This window comes from Leptinotarsa decemlineata, unplaced genomic scaffold, assembly GCF_025532065.1.
Source record: "Leptinotarsa decemlineata unplaced genomic scaffold, Ldec_3_MD MMD2_tig00000133_RagTag_RagTag, whole genome shotgun sequence".
In the NCBI taxonomy this organism is placed as follows: domain Eukaryota; kingdom Metazoa; phylum Arthropoda; class Insecta; order Coleoptera; family Chrysomelidae; genus Leptinotarsa; species Leptinotarsa decemlineata.
In genome coordinates, this window is record NW_027412542.1 from 6,137,383 (window position 1) to 6,159,846 (window position 22,464).

At 33.2% G+C, this 22,464-nt stretch overlaps 1 long non-coding RNA gene across 1 annotated transcript; it reads right to left on the reverse strand.

The window, feature by feature from the left end:
* Nucleotides 1-2,727: 2,727 nt before the first annotated feature.
* On the reverse strand, nt 2,728-8,112 carry LOC111502585 (uncharacterized). Its single transcript, XR_002721746.2, has 2 exons — nt 7,968-8,112; nt 2,728-3,015 (listed from the first exon to the last, which is right to left on the reverse strand). It is a non-coding gene; the product is annotated as an uncharacterized lncRNA (long non-coding RNA).
* Between the last annotated feature and the right edge of the window lie 14,352 nt (nt 8,113-22,464).

The window sequence follows — 22,464 nt, forward strand, 5'->3', positions numbered from 1 at the left end:
TCGTTTTATTCCTTTTGTGTAGATTACTGATTTTTTTTCTACCTCAGGAGTCATTTGAGCCTGTGACGTGTTCAAATAATTTTCATGCAAATTTAAAGACCACTTGAAAATGATGAAAAAATACCAGTGGAAAACTCAACAAATTTTTTTCACTCAAATACGTTTTTCAATAATTTATATTTTAAATAAATGTGCTGAAATTTGAATGTTACAATGTTTCCTTTTTTAAAGTTTAGTTTAGGTCTCTTAGATATACAGTGTAACCAAAAGGTAGGTCATGATTTGAACCACATACTCTAAGGTCAGAAAAAATTCGATTGGATATAACTTACCTCAAAGCAAATGTGCACATAAAAAAGTTTCAGCCCTAGGAAAGTACAAAATGAAAATCAATGTTCAAAAAATATGTTCAAATGTGTGATAATTCCTAACATAATTGTTAAAAATGTACACATTTTGTAATATCATAGGCTTCTGACAGAATCGATTTCCACCTTCAATAATTTCATGCCTCAGTTGTTGATAGCCGATCATTCAAACAGAATACACGTCTTCTTTCATAAAACTCCAGAAGCAAAAGTCAGTAGGGTAAAGATCTGTATTTCCGGCTAGCCAAGGAATAGGTGCATCAGGGCCCCTTCCAATCCAACGACCAGGGTAAAGACAAAAAAATATTGAATTATCTGAAACCTTGTTTTAGCCAGAAATTAATTCATATCTGCCATTTCTGGCAGATAAATTATCGTAACAGAAAGTTTAATTTTTTATAACATTCTCAAAATGCGCACTATGTAATTGATGATGCAACTGTTTATTATTCATTCATAGAAACTAGAGTTATTGAAGAGGCAACAAATACATTTTTTAAAATTGATGGAAAAGAGCCTGCATTTCAATAAAGAAACTGGCTCTCCGAAATGTTTTAAATCGATGGTGTCACAATATGAATTTAATTCCGACGCATAGGGAAGTTTGGGGGTTTTTTAGGGGTTCGATACTCCTGATTTTTTCAAGGGCTGAACAAATTTCGTGGCTTATTATGAAAATGATGCTCTCACGATGACTTACCATAATGCACATTTGCACATATCCAGTTGAATCAGTTTATGACCTACCTTTTCATTGAATTCTGTATATTTCCGTACTGCTTCGATATGAAGTATATCTGAAATATGAGGTATTAGCAATTCATCCCATCATATGGCAACATAAATTTAATATCGAGTCTACTACGTTTCATATAGTATTACCAAGATTTCTCAGAGTTTGAAATTTGAACTTGACTGTATCATTTAGAAAACTGATTTTGTGCCATTGTGCCATTGTTCCAGAATCAGGATAACATTTTTGAATTTATCTTCCAAAATATGTATGGCAATAAAGATTATTGTCATACATTTCTGTAAATGAAAATTAATTCTATAGCAAATTTATGATTGAACCTCTATTCTATAGTCATTAATTGTAATCATTTTCAGAGCCCCAACATATATGCCGGCAATGTGGAAAAGTGTATCTCCATAAGTATACGCTAACTAGACATTCAATGTACGAATGCGGAAAAAAACCTGGATTCCAATGTGTCACTTGTAACAAACATTTCAAAAGGCGAGATACCCTGCAAGCTCACATGATATGTCACCGTGACATTCGGTTTATGTACTGAAGTCTAGTCACTGAAACAACCGAAGTAAATCAGGTTACCAGATAATAACAAAAATGTGTTCTCTAATAGATAGAAAGGAAAACGTGATTTCTTTTTTTTAGTTATTTATTATACATTGATCAATGTGTATATTATTTATTCCTTATAAATATTACAGTACTAGGTCATAATCGATATATATCTAAATTTTCTGATTATGTAAATATGATTAATTCAATATTTCCAATGATGAAACAGATTCATTACACTTTCTCCGTAAAACAGTATTTCACTTATTTTACAGTAAGCGCCAAAGGTGATGGCGAGCGATCGTGCAGGTGTAGACTCTCCCAACTAAATTACTATTAGTTACGTACGTCACTGGCCCCTTGCCGGCCAGTGACGTACCTATAATTAGTTTTAATTGGGGTAGCAAATTTAACATTTAGTATTATAGGTAGTAAGTAGTACAGTTCATTAAAGTGTTATATAACGATACATTTATCCAAAAATGAACTTTTGTTGGGCGATGACATTTTTTCAGAAAAAACACAAATCATTCAGACAATGCCAAACGCCAACAGCATTGGAGGACAAGTAGTGATACGCCTCTGTATATAGTATTCGTATGTCTTCCAAGACCTGTAGTGGGGGTTACATTGAAAATGAGTTTGTGTTGATGAGGCGGGCTCGCCATCACGTTTGGCGCTTGCTGTATTCACTGATTTAACGCCAAAATAAACGACCCTCAGTTGGTTATTGGCATCAGTAATTGCTTCGGAAGAAATATTGATTTGTAGGCCTTCATTTGTGCATCAGGTGGCAATCATCAACTTATATTCATGGCATGCTCTTAGTCTACAGACTTCCAAATACCATAAGCGTTTCTTCCATATGGAGAGTTCGAGAAGAAGCTGAGAAGATTCGATTTTGAAATAGATAATTTCATTCCCCTTCCTCCGGATTATCTACAATTTTTAGAACTGCAACTTCAACAAAAGATTACGTATGTACGACGTATGTTGCAACTATAATAATTCATCAACAAATATCTCTGAAGAAGCTTTGGTTACTCAGGCATGAATGTTTACACTTTTATTTCAATGCATGGCCTCCTAATTGACAAACTATGTTTCAACAACAGTTGGGACCAAGCTGTCGCCTCTTGAAACTTCGCTTATCAACGGTGGGACAAAAATTCCAATGCCGAAACTCGTTTTAGGGTTGTTGATGCTCGCATTAGATGCAAAACTGGATGATCAGGAATGCACTTTTTGTCAGGTCCATTGCTTCTAGATTTAGCAGGTCTGAATCTGTTGGTCAAAATTTCTCAAATCCATCACTAATACCATCAATAGCGACAGCAGAAACTGAAAATAAAGATTATTTTGCTAAACAATTTGTTTTCCATATAACAGGTTTTCAGGACAAAAACACCAACCACTATGCTGCATATTATTTTACGACATCATAAAAAAATCATCGAAACAGTTTAATCGAGCTTTGGGTCCTAATGAAAGACTTGACATCAAATTTAAAAAATATGTCGACAAACTAAAACAAAGTATTATAGATTCCTTAACCGGTGTTACCAAAATTCATCACTAATACAAGCTGGTTCAACAACGACAGCAGCAACTGAAAATACAGATTCATTTGCTGAACAATTTGTTATCTATATTACAGGTTTTTAGAAAGAAAACAAACCACTATGCTGAATATTATTTTACGACACCATAAAAAGATCATCAAAAGAGTTTGACTGAGCTTTGGGTCCTAATGAAAGACTTGACATCAAATTCAAAAAATATATCGACAAACAAAAACAGTGTGTTGTAGATTCTTTAACCAGTTTTACAAAAATCCATCACTATTACAAGCTAGTTCAACAGCGACAGCAGCAACTCAAAATACAGATTCTTCCGCTGAACAATTTGTTTTCCATATTACTACAGGTTTTCAGAACTAAAACACCAACCAATATGATGGATATTATTTTACGACAGCATAAAAAGATCATCGAAACAGTTTAACTGAGATTTGGGTCCTAATGAAAGACTTGATTCAAAAAATATGTCAGCCAACAAAAACAGTATGTTGTAGATTCTTCAACCAGTGTTACAATTCTGGGTATACGCTCGAGTTCAATCTGAAAATTGTTAGAAAAGTTCGTGTATATAATATCGACTTGGCCTTTGTTATCAACACTATCAGAGATGATTTGTTAAGTGACAATTAAATTAGATGCAGTTGACCTCTTACTCATAAAACGATGCTGATAAGGTGAAACAAGAGGTATTATTTGTGGCAAAACTACACATAAATAAAATGGTCTATTCAATAATATCCCTTTCTCCCGATGCAAGTATTGGAAGAACTTTCGGCCGTTTCCCGTTAACTCTTATTGAAAATTATAGTCAATTCTAAAACACTTTCCTTCTGAAAGACTATAAATCAAGGCATAACCACTGGTTATTTAATTTGGAAATATATGTAGGACTGATTCAATTTCAGATAAAGTAAATTCCATTCAATCCAAATTATCAACAATAGTACTCGATTTTTTTTGAATCGTGATTAAGGTATTTAAGCTTTTGTTCATAAGTGTATTTGTAATTTAATTAAGACATACAAAGTGTATCTTGAATGATGTCATCAATTTCAGATGGTGATTACTTGTCATATTTTATGAAAAAAAGTTTATATGAAGTATATCCTAACTTGCTTCGTTTACGAGTAACTTTTGTTTGTTGTGAGTGACAAGAGGCATCTTTTCATAAAATTAGATTTATACTTTTAATACTATATAATGACATCGCAGAGGGGGTCTTGATTGATATCATTTGAGAGGTATACTTTGAAAGGTAATATACGCCAGTAAATGCACACGAAAAGAAAGTTTTTTTTAACTTTTTGTGTTGAACCTATCTAGTCAGACTCATAAAAAATTCTATTGTTTTCTAAGCTTAAGGATAACCAATATTTGTTTAAACCAAAATGTGATTATTTTAAACAATTTTCTCAAATAACATTCTGCTAAAAACTTTTAAAAACAAAACTCTTTATGAAAAATGTATTCTCTCGAAAAATTCCGAAGCTTGGCAGATTTTGCTACTCCTAAAACATTGAAAGAGTTGTAGCCCATCCTCGCACTCTCGAATTTTTATGTCTTCTGTGGGTCAATTTTTTATTCAACTACTAGATAAAAATCTCGCTGGAAGTGGATATAAAACATCAACAAGTTTTTGAAAATCTAGAAAAACAAATTAAAGGAGAGTAATTTACTTCATTATCGAAAAAAAAGCTCGCAATCGAGCTTTAGACTGTCGTTTATTTCAATGTTTCGATGGCCTACGCCGGCAACAGCAACATGAAGGGGTAGATTGAAAGGGTATATTTTTAGGAAGGATTAATTTTTGGGAAAGAAAGGTTTGGCCATCTACTTCTCCATCTTGATTCATAAAAGGTGGGTGTTCATCTAATAAAATCATTGAAAAAAACAATATAGGTACGACTGTTACAAAAGCAATGAGAGTCCTACAACTGAAATAATAAGGAAGAAATTGAATACTTCCGGCCATAACCTAAGCTGCTGTGGCAAAACTCTTCAGAATTGGATGAAGAAACTAGGATTCAGATTAAAAATAATAAACAAACGTCAAGCAGTTATGGAAAGCAGAAGAATAGTGGAATTGCGTAACCAATACTCAGATCGAATAAATGAATATAGACAAGAACAGCGGCAAATTTTCTATTTGAACAAAACTTGGTATGACACTCACGACACAGTTACGAAAGGGTGGACTGATGGTTCTACAATGTACATTCCTAATATGCCTGCAAACAAAGGATCGCGACTAATCATTGTGCTTTGCAGAGATAGTGAAGGATAGGTTCCGAATTCTTTGAAATTATGTGGAAAATAACTTGAGGACTGCACTGTTGACTATCATAAGATCATGGAAGCTAATATTTTTGAGGAATGGTTTGAAAACACATCGATCCCAAATTTGGATGCGAATGGTGTAATAGTTCTTGACAACGCTTCCTATCATCCGCGACAGCTCATCAAAGTACCGAATGCAAATTCGAGGAAAGATGAAATTCAAAGTTTTCTAATGAATAACAATTTGTATTTTGAAGATTACTATACCAAAAACCAACTACTTGAAGTTTTCCAGACAAAAACATTTGAAAAAGTGTATGCCCTTGAGAGTATTGCTGAATAGTATGAACACGCCATATTGAGACTTTCCCCCTATTTTTGTATTTTCAATGCCATCGAGTTGATTTGGGGGAAAATAATTTTTCAAAATCTGAGAAGAAGGTAATGAAGCTAATTAAAGAAGAATTATCTAATATTACTAATTTCATGAAAAAAGTGAAACTTGAAATATTGTTCACTCTCAAGTGAAATTCATAAAATATGATAAGTTATTACCACCTGAAATTAATGACATAATCCTAGATACACCCTGTATATTGTTATATTCTGCTTTCGTATTACACAAATATCAGTTATGAATCACCATCGAACTCGATATGCAGGTAAAATATTTTCATAGAACCCAGTAAATGCTACTATTGCCTAACTATGGGCAGGATATTGATAAACCTCTATCAGGTATTCAAAATGCTGCTTTGATAACTTTAAATAATTCACTGAAATATTTTGTATCAAAAGAGTTTTCATAAAATCATGGATTAGGTAGGAAATAGAAAATTTTCCGACTACCCTACCTACCCATCATTTGTATCATTTGAATTACCTAATATTCAATCAGGTATGAAACTGATAACTAAGTGACTTCTACTGGCCCCTCTCCTTTGCTTAGGTACGTAAGGGACCTCCAGGGACAAGATACTTAAGGGACACTCCAGACTTTTGATATCATAACCCATTCGATCATAAGTCGTCAGATAGATCAACTATGAGGGCTCTTCAGTTTCATAAGATGTTTTTGCTCAAAAGCAGAGAGAGGGCTTGTGCAGAAACAAAAAACGAAAAATATTTTGAGGAAGATCTTCAGCTGCATACAGTTAAAAGGCCTCCAAAAAGATCCTATACTCGTGAAGAAGAGAAAGGAGATGAGTTATCGACAACAAACAGATCAAAAACTAATTGATAATAAGCCAGGGATGCGTTTATGTTCCAAGAAAGCATTTTCACTTTCCATGTATGGGTATGTCCGGCGCTTTTTTCAGAAAATTTACTTTTTCAATCGTGTCATATGATTTTTGAGTCAGAAAAAAAATAAACTGAGTTAATCAACATAAGTATTGAGTATTATTTCAATTGCAAGGGATATATTTTCATGATAGAAAGGTTTAGGCTTTCTCCACATTATTTTTCATAAAGATGGAGCAGTAGAAACTCAAAACCTTCCTTTCCGAAAAATGAGTAGTATTTATTATACAGGTTATATAATAGTTCAAAAAATATAATTGAAGTGGGAGGAAATGGGCAGAAAAAAATACTTATTGTTTTCACATCTTTCAGATATTCAATTAGAGGTATACTTTTTTTAAGCACAAAACACAAGCAGTACAAGAAAATTCTAAAGGCGGTCTAAGAGCGGTGCCTCTGCGAAAGTAGTGATTCACGTTGGATTTGAATCCCTGGAGATTAAATTCATTTGAAAAAAATTCTCAGGAAGTTTATTCCACATAATGAAATCAACGCCGGTAAATACACACGAAAAATAAAGCTTTATTAAGTTTTTCTGCTTGTAAGTGAAACACTATGAATCGTTTTAATATTTTTCAAACCTTCAATCCAAATTATCAACAATATTAATTAGATTTCATCTTTCAAATCGTGATCAATGCTTCTGATCTTCAGTTATTTAGGTAATGAAAGATTCGATTAAAAACGCCAATAATTTATATCTGAGTGTTCTATTATTTATAATCCGCGATTTAAAAATGGGAATCGACATATATTCCGGAGATAATTAATTTCCATGCTTCTAAAAATTTCGTTTTCTGTTTTCTTGTTGACAATTGAATTTCATTGATATTGAAGAATGCTGTTATTTTTCATGAACCTGAAATTATTTTATGTAGAGAGAGTCTGAATAGATAAATTTAACAGTTTTGTTTTTCAACGTAACCAAATTAATGTGAATACATGATTCACAAATGAATATAATGAATATAGGTTATTTTTGAGTGGATATTTCAGTCAAATCTCTGTGGGCTATAGAAACACTATTTTCTGTTATTCAAGCTTTCGAAAATGTATTCTTTTCTTTATCAAGAATATCTACAAAAAGTATGATGCAAACATTATATAGTAATGAAAATATTAAAAAAGACTCACCAAAGTTAGTTTGAAATATAAATAGGGATATAAATCCAAACATAGAAAAGCCGAAAAGTCAAATGCAAATTTGACGTTAAAATTTTGTCACAGCACCAGAGAAAATGTGATTTTTAAGATATTTGCAAATACAGTGAGATTTTAATGATGTAAGTGATATAATTTTTTTTATATTGACATTATTTGTTTAATTTTATTGATCAAAAATTAAAATATAATTGTAAATTTTACTTAAATTTTGTATTTCTGATTTTTTGTTTAAGTTATTATTATTTTTACTTATGTGAACCATTTCCAGAAATATCCTTTTGACTTTATTATTTTCAACCACTAAAATTTTTGTATTTTCAAAATCCATAACATGATCTGAAGAGATAACATGTTCAGTCAGTCCACAAGAACGTTTGTTGAGTTTGCAGTCACTTTTATATGACGTGATTCTTCCAGAAAGATTATGACTGGTCTCACCAATGTAAATTGAATCACTAGAAGAACATGGAATACTATATATAATATTAGATTTTTCTTTATTGTTGAGAGGGGTTTTGATTTTTGAATATAGAGATGAAATTGTTTTATACTTTTTGGTAGAAATTCTAATATTTTTTATGCCTCGAAATATATTAGGTAATTTGGGGGTTAAATTTGGAATATATCTCATAAACTAATTATATTTAATTTGATTATTCTCATTAGAAGAAGGAGAATTATCTGTTTCAGATATTGCATGCATAATGTTACGTGAAGTTAGTGTGGATGAATTTGGGTCACTTGAATCATGATGATTGAATTTGGGTAAGTTGAATAAATATTTATTCAAAAGCTTAGGAGGATATGAATTTTCCATTAGAATATTAGTTTTAATTTTAAATCATTTTCAATAAAATCCGCATGAGATAATCTAGTGACTCTTTCTTTGAGAGGTAAAATTAAGTTGATTTTCATCCTTGAAGGATGCTGTGAAAAATAACTAATGAACCTATTGCTACATATAGATTTTCTGTGCCAGGTAGTCTCAAGAACGTTTCCTTCAAACCGGATGACTTTCATGTCAATGAAAGATAAAGATTCATTAACTTCTTTTTCACAAGTGAATTGAAGATGTGGATTGAAAGAGTTGAAGAAATCAAGAGTGTTTTTGATTAGATCTGAAGGGAGTGCCAAGAATATATCATCAACATATCGTTTGATGAGGAGAATATATATTATATTCTAGTTTATTCAAAATTTCAGTGGGAAGGTCATCTGGTACAAAATTAGAAAAAATTGGAGATAGGTGTACCAAAAATTTGCTTGCCATATTTATTGCTAAATTCGAATATTATATATATGATTTGAAAGGGTTATATTTTTAGGAGTGAATAATTTTTGGGAAAAGAAAGTTGTTGGCTTTCTACTACTCCATCTGAGACAAAAAAAAATGGATGAGAGAATCTTCCAAAGAAAGCTTAGTACAATTTATTACAATTCATTCAAAGTAGAACTCATGTGAATGATATCTGATTCTTATTCCTCAATAAATGTTCGATATACAAACTGAATAGAGAAAAGTATCTTCTGTATAATTCAGTGTTCATATAGAAGTATTTGTTTCGAAAGAATTTTTTTCTTTCGTGCAATTCAATGTTTATATGAAAGTAGCTGTTTCAGGAGGACTTTCTTTCAGTTTGTGTCTGAAAGTTACTTCTTTGCATGATCTACACATCCATGTATAGAGTTACTTATTTTCAAATTGATTACTTTCCTTCCTTTCTTTGGAAGATTCTCTCATCCATTTGTTTGCCAATATTTTCATCTAATTGTTTTTTATTAACTAAGCCTGAAATTAATTTATTAACTTTTTGTTGCAATGTACAAACAGGATTGCCTCTTAGTTTGGTGTAATATTGTGGATTATCAAGATGTTCTTGACATTTATTTAAGTAATCCTGCTTGTTCATAGCAACAGTTACATTGTCTATGTCACTCTGGACTATGTAAATTTCGGGATGTTGCTTGAGAAAAGTTTTACAAAGATCATAATATTTATTGAGGAAGTGTTCAATTTGGTCTTTATGTAAATAATTTGTTATTACATTAGTGTACTTAGAGCTGAGTAGGTCTTGTCTCGTATGGTCAAAAGACTGTATAATATTCTCCAAGTCCGCTAATAAAGATGAAACTTTGAAATCTTTCTTGTAAGAAAAAAGTGCAAACTTAGGACCAAGAGCTAAACACTTTTTAACTTCAAACGGAAAATCAATGTTAGTGAGATTTTTTGACCAATTTTCTTTAAATTTTGAATTATCAAATGAAGTTTTTTCAATATGAAGAAATTTATTGATATTAGTAGATTTTATTTTATGAAATAAATTGTTGTAACGTGTATTCTGTCTACGTTTATATTCAACGAAAATGTAAAAACTCACCATTAACTCACCAATACAGTGCGCACCATATGGGAAACTTTTTTTTCGAAAAGTTTCAATGAAGTTTAACTTCGGCACTTATTTGTGCTTTAAATTCAACTCAAAATGATGCGGCCTAATGTGACCCACTGACGTTCAGTGTTTGTCAAAAAAAAAAAATTGAAAAATTGCATTCCTAGATCGAATTTAACAAAAAGTTACATGAAAAAGTTGTGTCTACGGCAATTTTATATCCATATGCAAAATTTTATGCAAGTAGGATGAAGTTACCGTTTTGCTTATTTTTGACAGATATCCCTTTTATTTCAAAAAACAAGTTCGGTTAATTGTCATTAATTCATGTATACATAACAAACTCATCATGGAGTTTAACTTTTCTGATACATTTTTATTCAGACGGACATTTTGAGAGAGAAATTGAAAATGTGCTATAAACATTTTAACATGACTGGTGCAAAGTTTTAATCACTTGGCTATTTTCTTAAACAAACGTCAGTACCTTCAACTTTGAAAAAGCAGACACAACTCAAAAACTGCAATAAGTAATAATATAATTAATACAGTTGAAATTACATTGAAATTTCAATATTCAGTATATACAGATTATTTATAAACACTAACTAGGGCGTTAAGGATGCTTGATCACGTTGAATACAATTTTTAAGTAGGTCTTGACAAACAAAATGCATGCTATGGTAGTGTCAAGTTGTTGATTTACTTGTCAAATTTTCAACAGTTATTGTTGCAATAATATTGTCTTTTCAGGAAATAATAGAAATAGTTTTAATATGTGATGAGAATACATCATACCGACAAGTAGCTAACATTTTTAATGAACGGCATCCAGGAAAAAATGTTCAACATACTACTGTGTCAAGGATAATGTCGAAATTCAGAGAAACAGGATCCGTAGCAAATCAATTAAAAAAATACTCGCACTCCAAGTAAATATGATGAGGAGGTCCAACTTGATATTTGTTTAAAAGTTATTGAACACGGGCAAACGAGCATAACCGATATTATAAAAAAATACCGATTACAAGAGAGAAAGTGTTAGAAAATTTTATTGAAAAATAAATTTTGGCCTTACAAGCCAAAATTTATTAACACATTCAAAGAACGAGATTTTGATGTCCGTTTGGAGTTTTCATTCTGGTTTCAAGGAGAGAGAGAGAAGAAAATGTAAAGTTTCCGTATTAAATTTTATGGACAGATGAGGCAACGTTCTCTTCAAATGGAACGGTAAGTTCTCAAAATTTTCGATGGTGGGCCCAAGAAAATCCTAATTTCACAGTCGAATGTGGTGATCAGTATTTCTTTAAAACTAATGTATGGTGTGAGATACTTAACGACCAAATAATTGGGCCATTTTTCTTTAGGGAAAATTTATCATCCGTCGGTTATTTCAACCTTTTAAATAATGGGGTCAGTGAAGTTTTAGATAATATGCCTTTAAATATTAAATACTACCTCTGGTATCAGCTTGATGGCGCACCAATACATCATACGGTTGCTGTAAAACAGTCCCTCCAACAAATATTCAGAGGCAAAGTAATTGGACGTAACTGGGAACATTATTGGCCACCTAGATCACTCGATTTGACGTCTTTAGACTTTTTCCTGTGGGGTTACCTGAAACAAAAAGTGTACCGAAGTAGATCATTTACTGACATACAACATCTGGAAAATACTATTCGCGAGTGCTGTGCAAATATAAATCCCCGATTTGTTAAAAATGCAGTTACAGATGTCAGTAGAAGGACCATAATTTGTATTGAACGTGGAGGACGTCATTCTGAAATGTAGGCTGTAAGATCAATAGTAATTAGATCAATAAGTAATTTTTTGTACCCATTTGTATTTTCTATAATATTATTGTTGTTTAAAATTTATAATAATAATAATAGTTCTATCGAAATCATTTGCATGTTTTTAGTTGCCTCTGCTTTTTCGAAATCAAAGGTTTGTTTAAGAAAATAGCCAAGTGATTGAAACTTTGCACCAGTCATATTGAAATTTTTATAGCAAATTTTCAATTCCTCTCCAAAAATGTCCGTATAAGTAAAAATGTATCAGAAAAGTTAAACTCCATGATGAGTTTGTTATGTATACATGAATTGCTGACAATTAACTTGACTTGTTTTTTAAAATAAAGCGGATATCTGTCAAAAATAAGCAAAACGTTAACTCAATCCTAGTTGCATAAAATTTAGCATATGGATATACAATTGCCCTAGACACAACTTTTTCAAGTAACTTTTCGTTAAATTCGATCTAGAAATGCACTTTTTCAATTTTTCAATTTGACAAACACAGAACGTCAGTGGGTCGCAGTTGGCCGCATCATTTTAAGTTAAATTTGAAGCACAAACAAGTGCCGAAGCTGAATTTCATTAAAACTTTTCGAAAAAAAGTTTCCCATATGGTTCGCACTTCAATAGTGACACTGTATATATATATATATATATATATATGTATATATATATATATATATATATATATATATATATATATATTATATATATATATATATATATATATTAAATTCTACAAAAAAGATTTGAAGCTTTATATCTTCTATAAATTATCTGCGAGCGCTTTCGACAGTTGGTAGTACTGTCATCTTCTAGGCACCCTTCAAACTGTCAGTTTGAACATTATCAGAATCGCCTATCCTTACAGTTAAGTTAAGCAATATTCAAACATAACATTATTGAAAAAATCCAGCTGCTTAGTTTCGTACTATTTTATTGTAAATGCATCATATACACCAGATCTTTCCTTGGACAGACAAATAATCTAAAACAGCAATCTTTTAGGGTCTCTATTAGGTTAATGGACTGACATCTATCATAAAACAATCACTCGTGGCTAATACCACGAAAAGCATTGAACTATATCCGACAGGTGTCAGTACAGGAATCTTCACAGAAGTGATTCCAGCCTATACTGTTGGCAATACAACTGCCGAAATGAATTTCAAATATTGGAACGGACACAGAGTATCATTCCCCGAACTAGCTTGAAGCGAACGCCCTTCGTGATATTAGCCAGGGGAGTAGTTACTTTCAGCTGGGCGTCAGTCTATTAACCTACAGTGTAGCCGACTTGTGACTGGCCTGAAATAATTGTTCTTTTTGATAATTTGATTCACAGCCAGTCTTCAAGTATGCAACTATACTATATTTGGACAGATTATATATCAATTTGCTATATCGTTCAAAAAAAAGTCATCAACATTTACTCTTTAGTCTTTGGTGAAATGATGGTCTCTGCCAAGAATTTAGTTAAAATGACGGAAATTTTAAGGAGGTGTATGCAGAGTGAGATCATTTTCCTGTCAATTCTTACGTATTTTCCATTTCAGGTTCAAGATACCGCTGTTCTGAATGTAACAGAAATTATAAATATAAATTCCATTACAATAGCCATAAAAAATTCGAATGTGGCAAACTACCTCAATTCCAGTGTTCAAGTTGTTCTAAGAAATTCTTCCAGAAATATCTGTTGAGGCGACATATGAGAATTTCCAAGTGTGTGAATAATGAAACTGGTTTTTGAAAATTAATCTGATGTGTATGAATAAAATATTTTTTTTATATCAATTCATTCTTTCAAGCTAGAATGACCTTATTATAGATTTTAAAATTTTAGGGTTGGTCAACCAATTGCGTGGTGATCAATTCATAATATAATCACTTTGAAATATGAGAAGAGTTAACATATCCATCTTGTAAATATATATTCCCTTTCTTCAGGATTTATAATGGTCAACATTTTGAACAGTACGTCGAGAAATATAATCAGAAATGTTTGTTTGAAAGTGGTTTCATGGTGAAACCACTTTCAAACCACTTACGGACTTTTATTGTCTAATGTGATATAATATGATTGTTAATGTCGGGACTGGTGATAGGTGAATTAGTAATTAGGACACATCGTTTACAAATGATACAATTCATTAACAACACCAACAAATGAACAAACAGAAATCTCAGAACAGAATGAATGCCTCGGCTAAGAAATTTATTTCGAAATAACTTTCTCACTGACAAAAGGTCGAGTCACAAAGGATCAACCACTTGGACCCTTGTCTTAATTCATAAAAGTGTTAATAATGAGTACCTTCGAAACAGACCAAGTGGCTTCGTTCTAAATATCCATATGTTTTTTGGCAATGAACTTCGGTTCGCGAGACGAGAGCTTTTCAATGATATGCGATGAAAAAATACAAAAATGCTGAGTAAAAATCAAAATAAAAGAATTAACATAAAAAAACCCAAGCAGATGGATATTTGTGCGACTGCTCGATAATAGAGTTATGAAAAGTTAATTTCCTTATTAGAATTTATAATACAAAAATAAAAATCAATAACGAAATGAATTATTTCTAAACTAAATAGTTGTAGGAAAAATCCTACAGAAATCTTTGAAAGAACAAATTAAATCAAAAATTGAAACGTATTGAAAATAACAATCATATTATCAATAAACACAATATAATATATAAATACAATAAAATAATCAGAAATATCCATAAAATAAAAATCGATTTGAAAAAATGCTAATTTTCTTTACAATTAAAAAGTTTCTGGTGATATAATTTAGGTCTCAATTTAAAGATATTTTCAATTCACCGAGAAACAGTTTTCAACATTTAAATACAAATCAATCCACGAATCATTTGGTGTGTTTCCACACAATATGAATAGATTAGTTAGTTAGCTATAATCCCAAAATGAATAAAATCAAATTTTGAATGAAATTGGCCACAAAAAACAAGGCATCCTTATTTCAACTCTTCGAAAATAACTTTTCGATCTGGTGCTCAATCAATATCAATAGGAGCAGCACTTTTAAAAATATTACGTGTGCATACATTTCAGAATCATGCTTTGTCAAAATCAGCTTGAAATTTTCTCCGAGGTTTCTGGTCTCTGTCCCAATTTACATTTTCAAAACTGAAATTCGCATTGAAAATTCATTAAAGTTAATCTAATTTTAGACGTGGGAAAATTCTACGAATGTAATCTGTGTCACAGGAGGTATCGTCATCAAGCTTCTTACTATAACCATGTAACATATACGTGTGGAAAGTCAGCCGATCTTTTCTGTCCATATTGCCAATTTTCGACAAAATATACTCAAAATATGCAGCAACATTTGAAACAGAAACACGACATTTCAGTGAATCGTTCTGAACTTAGGACTTTGATGAAGAAGCAGTGAACAATATGGGTTATATTGATTTCCTCGATCGTAGGTGTGTATTAGTTTCCGACTTCAATATACGTAACTCTTTGTTGCGTATAGTTTTTATTTGTATACAAGAAATTGCAATTTGATGTAAAATATGTTAATAAAAAGTTTTTAATTTCCATTATACTGGTTTTATTTGCTAGAAGTTACGTTTCTTTATATAAAGTATATTGGATAGTGGAAAAAAGAGTAGATTTAGTTAAAACAATCTGCCGTCTTGATTTATGAACGTTTTCAAAATAAAAGTGTCCACCAAATATTCTTATTACATTTATACAAGGGTGGTCTGACAAGTTTCAGATCTAACAAAGATACGAGACTTTTTTCACATTTATTTTCATTTCTCAACATAGTCTCTTTTCAACTCTGAACACTTCTGCCAGCGATGCTCCCATCTCTATAATCCTTCCAAATATTATTCGGCGTTTTTCTCTGCAAAATAATTGGTCACGAAGGCAAGCCTCTTCATTTGACGAGAATTTCTGTTCAGCGAGCGCAATTTATGGATGAGGTAATAAAAAGAAGTCGCTTGGGGCCAGATCTGGTGGGTAAGACGGATGGTCAAGCAGTTCAAACCGTAATTCGTGGATTTGCGCCATGACAACCGCTGATGTGTGAGACGGTGCGTTGTCTTGGTGAAACAGAATTTTCTTTTTCTGCAAATGTGGCCGTTTTTCTGCCTTTAGCTTGTCAAATCAAATCAAATGACCTTATTTCCTTAAGACAAAATATAGTTGTATAAGAAAGAGTCACGGTTACAACCGCATGGTAGTACGGTCGGGATTTAAATGAAGAAATGTACAAAAGGAAAATAACAGTACATTAAACACTACGGAACATGTTTACATAATAAATATGCATATACATAGTGCACATAATATTGACTTATATAAAAATACAGATTCACATCAAATAAAAGTTTTTTTCCATTTGAAGAGTATAGACATTTCTCAAGCAGGTATCCTTCGAGTTTTTTTTGGTACGTTCATTTTTTAAGCTGTTGATGGAGGAAGATAAGTTGTTGAAAATCTTTGCGCCGATTCGAGCTGGAGCTTAATAGGAAATATTGCGTTTAGAGAGTGGTAATCGTAAATCATCCTTACGATGTGTGTTATATTCGTGGAAATCGTTATTTATGAAAAACAAATCTCTATTTTTGAACACAAAAATACAGACTTCAAATACGTAGAGGCCTGTAGAGGTCAGAATTTTGAATCTTTTGAAGATTTTCGACAAGAATGGTCTTTTTCCACACCAGCAATACATCTAATGATTTTTTTCTGTCATACGAGGACGTTATTCGACGTGTAGAGTCTCCCCATAGCCAAATACCATACCACAGTCAATTTTCCACTTGTGCGTAGTATAAGTTTATTATTTGTTGCTGTGTAAAAACAACTTTGAGATTTCTGAACATTTAGTGGAATAATGAAAGTGTGGAAATCAGGAGCTTGCAATGTTCTTTCCAATCTAAATGTGAGTCAACGAATAGTCCTAAGAATTCACAGCTGTTATTTTAGGCAGAGGTGTGTTATTTGAAATTATATCTACATTTACGAATTTCATCTGATGACTATGGAATTTCACAAGGTTAGTTTTGTCTGCATTAAAATAAAGAGTGATTTGTTTGAACCAAAAAGTTAGTTGGCCTAGAGCAGTTTTACAGGTTTCTTTTAGTTCTATTTGATTTTTGTTGTCAAGTAATGATGCGTAGTATGCTTCTGTATTGTTTTTTCTTTTTGGAAATAATCGATAAAAATAACTACATGACTATCCCAAAAAGAAGTTGTCATCACATTCCCAGCCGAAAAAACTGCTTTTGATTTTTTTGGAGCCGATTACTCCTTGTTGTTTGGACTGTATTTTCTTTTCGGGTGGAAAATGGTGTAACGTGAGCAAACGCGGCATCCGCCACGTGGACAGCTTCCTCATGCCTAAAAATGTTGATTTAATATGTGACAAACACGTTCTTTTGACATGTTCATAACTTCTACTACCTCTCTCTCTTTAATTTGGCGGTCAGTTTTTGGACGTCCCGAACATTCATCGTCTCCCAAGCTCTTACGGCTACGTTTAAATCCAGCTGCCCGAAATTTCACTGTGGTAAATGATAGTGCAGAGTCCCCATACACAAAATGAAACTCATCTTTAGTTTGCATAGACGTATTGTTCTTCAAAAACAAATATTTAATGACAGCTCGATACTCGATTTTATCCATTTTCATAAAAACACTCACATTAACTCACTGAAACAACTGTTACATATCTTAGGTTAAGTTAGGACCAAAGTGAGTGGGTCTATTCGACCTTCCACCGCAACCCGCATGGGTTTATTGTAGCTCAAACCTATTCACACTCTACCAAATAAACCCAGCTTTTTTACGAAATCGATTAGTTGGTGAGGTGAGTGGTCTTTAAGGTCAGATGGTAAGAGTACGGCTCTGCCGAACTCTAAAAACCTGATTCGGTCCCCAGCGGAGCAGGCACAAAGTATGTGCCCTGCTATTTAATCATTTTCCAAACAGAGGCGACACACATTGTCTTCCAATAGTACGATTCTCTGCATATGATGATTCAACTGACAGTGACCTGTAAGAAAGCCTATTAGACATCGTAGTTCATCCCTACTGTAGTTCAACAACTGTTTGGTATTAAGCTTCGAAGGCTAAATAATGGCCTTGGAATGATCCAATCCTGAAAGATTCTGCCAGAAGTCCATAAATTTTCTTGCCATCCAGGTGTTCAATATTTGTTTGGCAGAGCCTAAAGCGATGCCAATAACAGGTTCTGGTCCGATGATGGGTGCTTGCAGCACCCTCCTTTGCAAGGGAGTCAGCAGCTTCATTGCCTTCCAGGCCAGAACGGCCAGAAATCTAGACCAGAGACAATCTGGTAATTCTTCCTATCTAGGAGAGTCGTTTTTGGCAATTTGCTACCAATTCAAACGTTGCTCGGTAGGAGCCAAGTGCTTTCAACGCCGCTTGACTGTCCAAGAATATTTTTATCGTGTATGATGTTGGATTCCTCCAATCTCTCTGCACACAATTCAATAGCGTGAATTTCCGCTTGAAATACAGTCGCATAGGTTCCTTGGCAGGTTGATATTTCTGCCCTGGGTCTGCGACTGAAAACACCTGCACTAGAACTGGAAGATGCTCTTGATATTTCCTTCTTCCGGAGGATCCAGTCCTCTCTACTCGAGAACAGTACTTTATAAGGCAGTGCGTAGTTGACAGTTGGAGGCATACAGTCAGAGGTCATTTCCACAATGCAGTGAACTCGTGTCAACCAACATGCATTCAATTGATTTGCGCAATATCTCATGTGCACAAGTCTATATGGAGTCCGTCTAACCTCTCTCTCCAGAATAATGTGGAGAGGAGATAGATCCAGAAGGATCTTCATGGCCGCTGACGGTGTGGTACTGATGACCCGACAAGCCTGTCTCTGTTAGCCAGAGAGCTTCGCCTGGGCCGTTTTCTGTCAAGTCTTAGGCAACCAGGCAATTACACCATAACTGATCATTGGTCTGACAATCATCACATGAATCCAATAGATTTGTTTGGGACCTAAACCCCAAGTTTTACCACAAATCCTTTAACATGTCCATAGAGACAGTCTGGCTTTGTGTAAAACTTTTTCCAAGTGAGCGTTCCAGGTGAGTTTTTCATCAAGGACAATGCCAAGATCTTAACTGTTACATAACTGCGCGTCCTAAATGGCTGAAGCTTTGGTAAGTAACTGTCAACAGATAAATAACGAAATACTAGCTTTTATTTGGGAGTGCTGCAATCTTCATGTTGAGGTCGGACACTTTTAAGACCACCCTCTTACTTGTAGAGTGTGTATCACATCTTCAACTTTTGCCAGATATTTCAGGAACCTCAGAAATGGCTTTACTCATGGATACAATTCGGAAAAATAAGCAAGAGTGTATTTTCGGTATATATAATTTGTTTGTGAAATAAGTCTTTTCTATATACGAGACTATTCAAATTCAATTATCTAGATGGAGATCTCTTTAATGTGAGAGATGCAGAGTCAGTTTGATTAAAAATAAATTGTCAATATTGAAGAATACAGCAAATAAATGAATATAGGTAAGTACCCGACTATTTTCTACTAGTCTACCGATAGTCTATAAGTGACCGCGGATAATTCTATAGTGAAGTTCATATACCGATGTCTATTGAAACTAAGGCATCATTCGCATGAGAGTTGAACAAACATCGCGTTAAAAGTCGACGTTAGCGCTTTAGGAGCGTTGACAATTCAACACTTAAAATCACTTTTGTCTCATGTCTGATGTGAACTCACATGAATTACATTAACGGTTTGTGTTGTAAGAAAGCAAGACAAAAAGCATTCTTGGTGCTTCCTCGAAATGATGAGCAAATATGTGACACTTCACGAAGAATTGAGACAGTGTCATTCGACGCTGATATCAAGATAAAGGTAGGTAGAGATGGTAGATGGGCTGAGAAATTCGTAGGCTAACACAACACACATTTTTAGTTAACCCTAATTTTCGAAAGAGACGTGTATAAATTCCACAAATGTCAGACTATTAGTTTGTAGGATTGAAGATTTTGATATATTTTGTGTGTTGATGAAGCATTGCTTTTTGGCGAAAAAAAAAATGTTGGCTTGATAAACATTAGTCTGACTTTGCACCAGGGAAAACAACCGTTGAGGAGTGGTTTACCAAGTTTGATCCAGGTGAAATGACCACCGAGGACGACGCACGCAGTGGACACCCCAAAAAGGTTGTCACAGACACAAAATACTTATGGATGACCGCAAAGTGAAGTTGATTGAGATATCTGAGGTTCTGAAAATGTCAAAGGAACGTGTTGGACATAACGTGAATGAATATTTGGGTGAGCGATAGCTCTGTTCAGAAAAGGGGGGCCACGCGAACTCACAATCAACCAAAAAATAAACAAGCAGAGTTTGAAGCTGTTTCACCCCGAAAAACCCGAATTTATGCGTCGATGTGATAATGGATGAGATATGGAGAACATATCTCTACTAGACAACGCAAAGTTACTATTCTTTGATGTGCAGAATCTGTTTTCCAGCATACCTCCTGATGATACTATTACATTAGTAATAGAATTATTAGATGAAAATAGAGTGAACCCAGTCACTACGTGGTAGGAAATCATAATGAAGAAAAAAGAAATTAAACTTTCTATGTTTTTACCACTTTTATTTGTAACTAACGTTACGGCAGTTTCATCCTATACGGACATTTTCAAACTTAAACAATAAACTAACAATGATTCATTACATTCGCCATTATATACCTCCCCTGTAGGTACTAATAGAATATTTAACAGGTTGCACCCGCAATGTTTATGCTTGTGGATTTCCAAGGATTCTGAATAATTGAGTTTGCAACCCTTCCTGGCATAGTGCAGACTTTCCGTATCGTTTAGATTCGGAAACTTGTGGTTGCATGCCAAAGAATGGTTTGAAAACGTCGAATCATTTTTTCCTAGTCTGAAGGACCTTTCATGTTCAGCATACCGTTTTTGGAAATTTCGGCCACATTGTCCCACATAAACACTATTACACTCCGGGCACTCAAGCTCATAAACTTTAGATTTTTCCAACTTGTCGACCTTATTTTTGGCATTGAAAAGGAAATGAGAAGACCTGGCATTTGGTCTGAATGCCAATTCCACATTGTTTTTTCCGAAGAAACCCGCAATTATCTCTGTTCTTTTTTCAAAATATGTTAGCGTTACCCATTTCTAAATTTCTGATTGTTTGACCTGAGGGTATATTAATCTGTTAGTGAATTTCTGGATTTGTTTCCTGACCAACTTCTGGATACTATCAGCGTTGAAACCATTATTATGACCTATCTGTGTGATTATATCAATTTCCCTAGCTAGATTGTTAGCAGGCAAAGGCAATGAGAATGATCTGTGTAACATTGAATTGTAGGCTGCTAATTTATGACTGTCTGGATAGAAAGAATCGCTTGGGATGGTGATGTCTGTATAGCATGAATGTCATAAATTGAACAATCTCAATAGTAACATTCAGTTCACACTAGAAACAGAGATAGAGAAACATATAAATTTCTTAGATCTAGCCATTACACAAAATCAGAATGGATTTGAGTTCAATGTTTTCAGAAAACCTAGCTATACTGATATCTTCATCCCAAGCGATTATTTCCATCCAAACAGTCATAAATTAGCAGCCTACAATTCAATAGGAATCGAATCCAGGAACATTATACGAGCTTTGTTAATAAGAAAACAGATTCAACATATTTAAATCTACTTCTACAAGAAAATCATATTTTTAACGAAAAGTTCGAAATTTTGCACATAGAAAATAAAGGTTTGAAACTGAACCATTTAGAAGCAATGGAAATTAATAATGACCAACTGGATTTGAATAGAAGAACGAAGAAAGCATTATTATTGATGTAGATGTGGGGTAATATTCCTCAGGTAATCATAATTGAACTTGAAGCATTCAAATTACTTTGTGTTAGCAAAACATGCTGTGATATGTATTTTTCATATAAAGTTTGTGGAAATCAAATCGTTGTGTGTTGTTTATGAAATTTCGTAATTTCTTTGATAAATTTTTATTTTTGTTACGAAAAATTTGTTATTCAGCAATATCACGAGAACAAGCAGCATAATGAAACTTGACTACGTTGAACGAATGATTTTATCCTTTGCTGTTTGCTTAATCGTTATTGTTCAAAAATAACAAAGTTTGAGTTGAAAAAAAAGCACATTCATTTTAGAAATTTTTTAGGCCTGAAATATTTTCAGCTAAATGTATCGATATAAGAACAA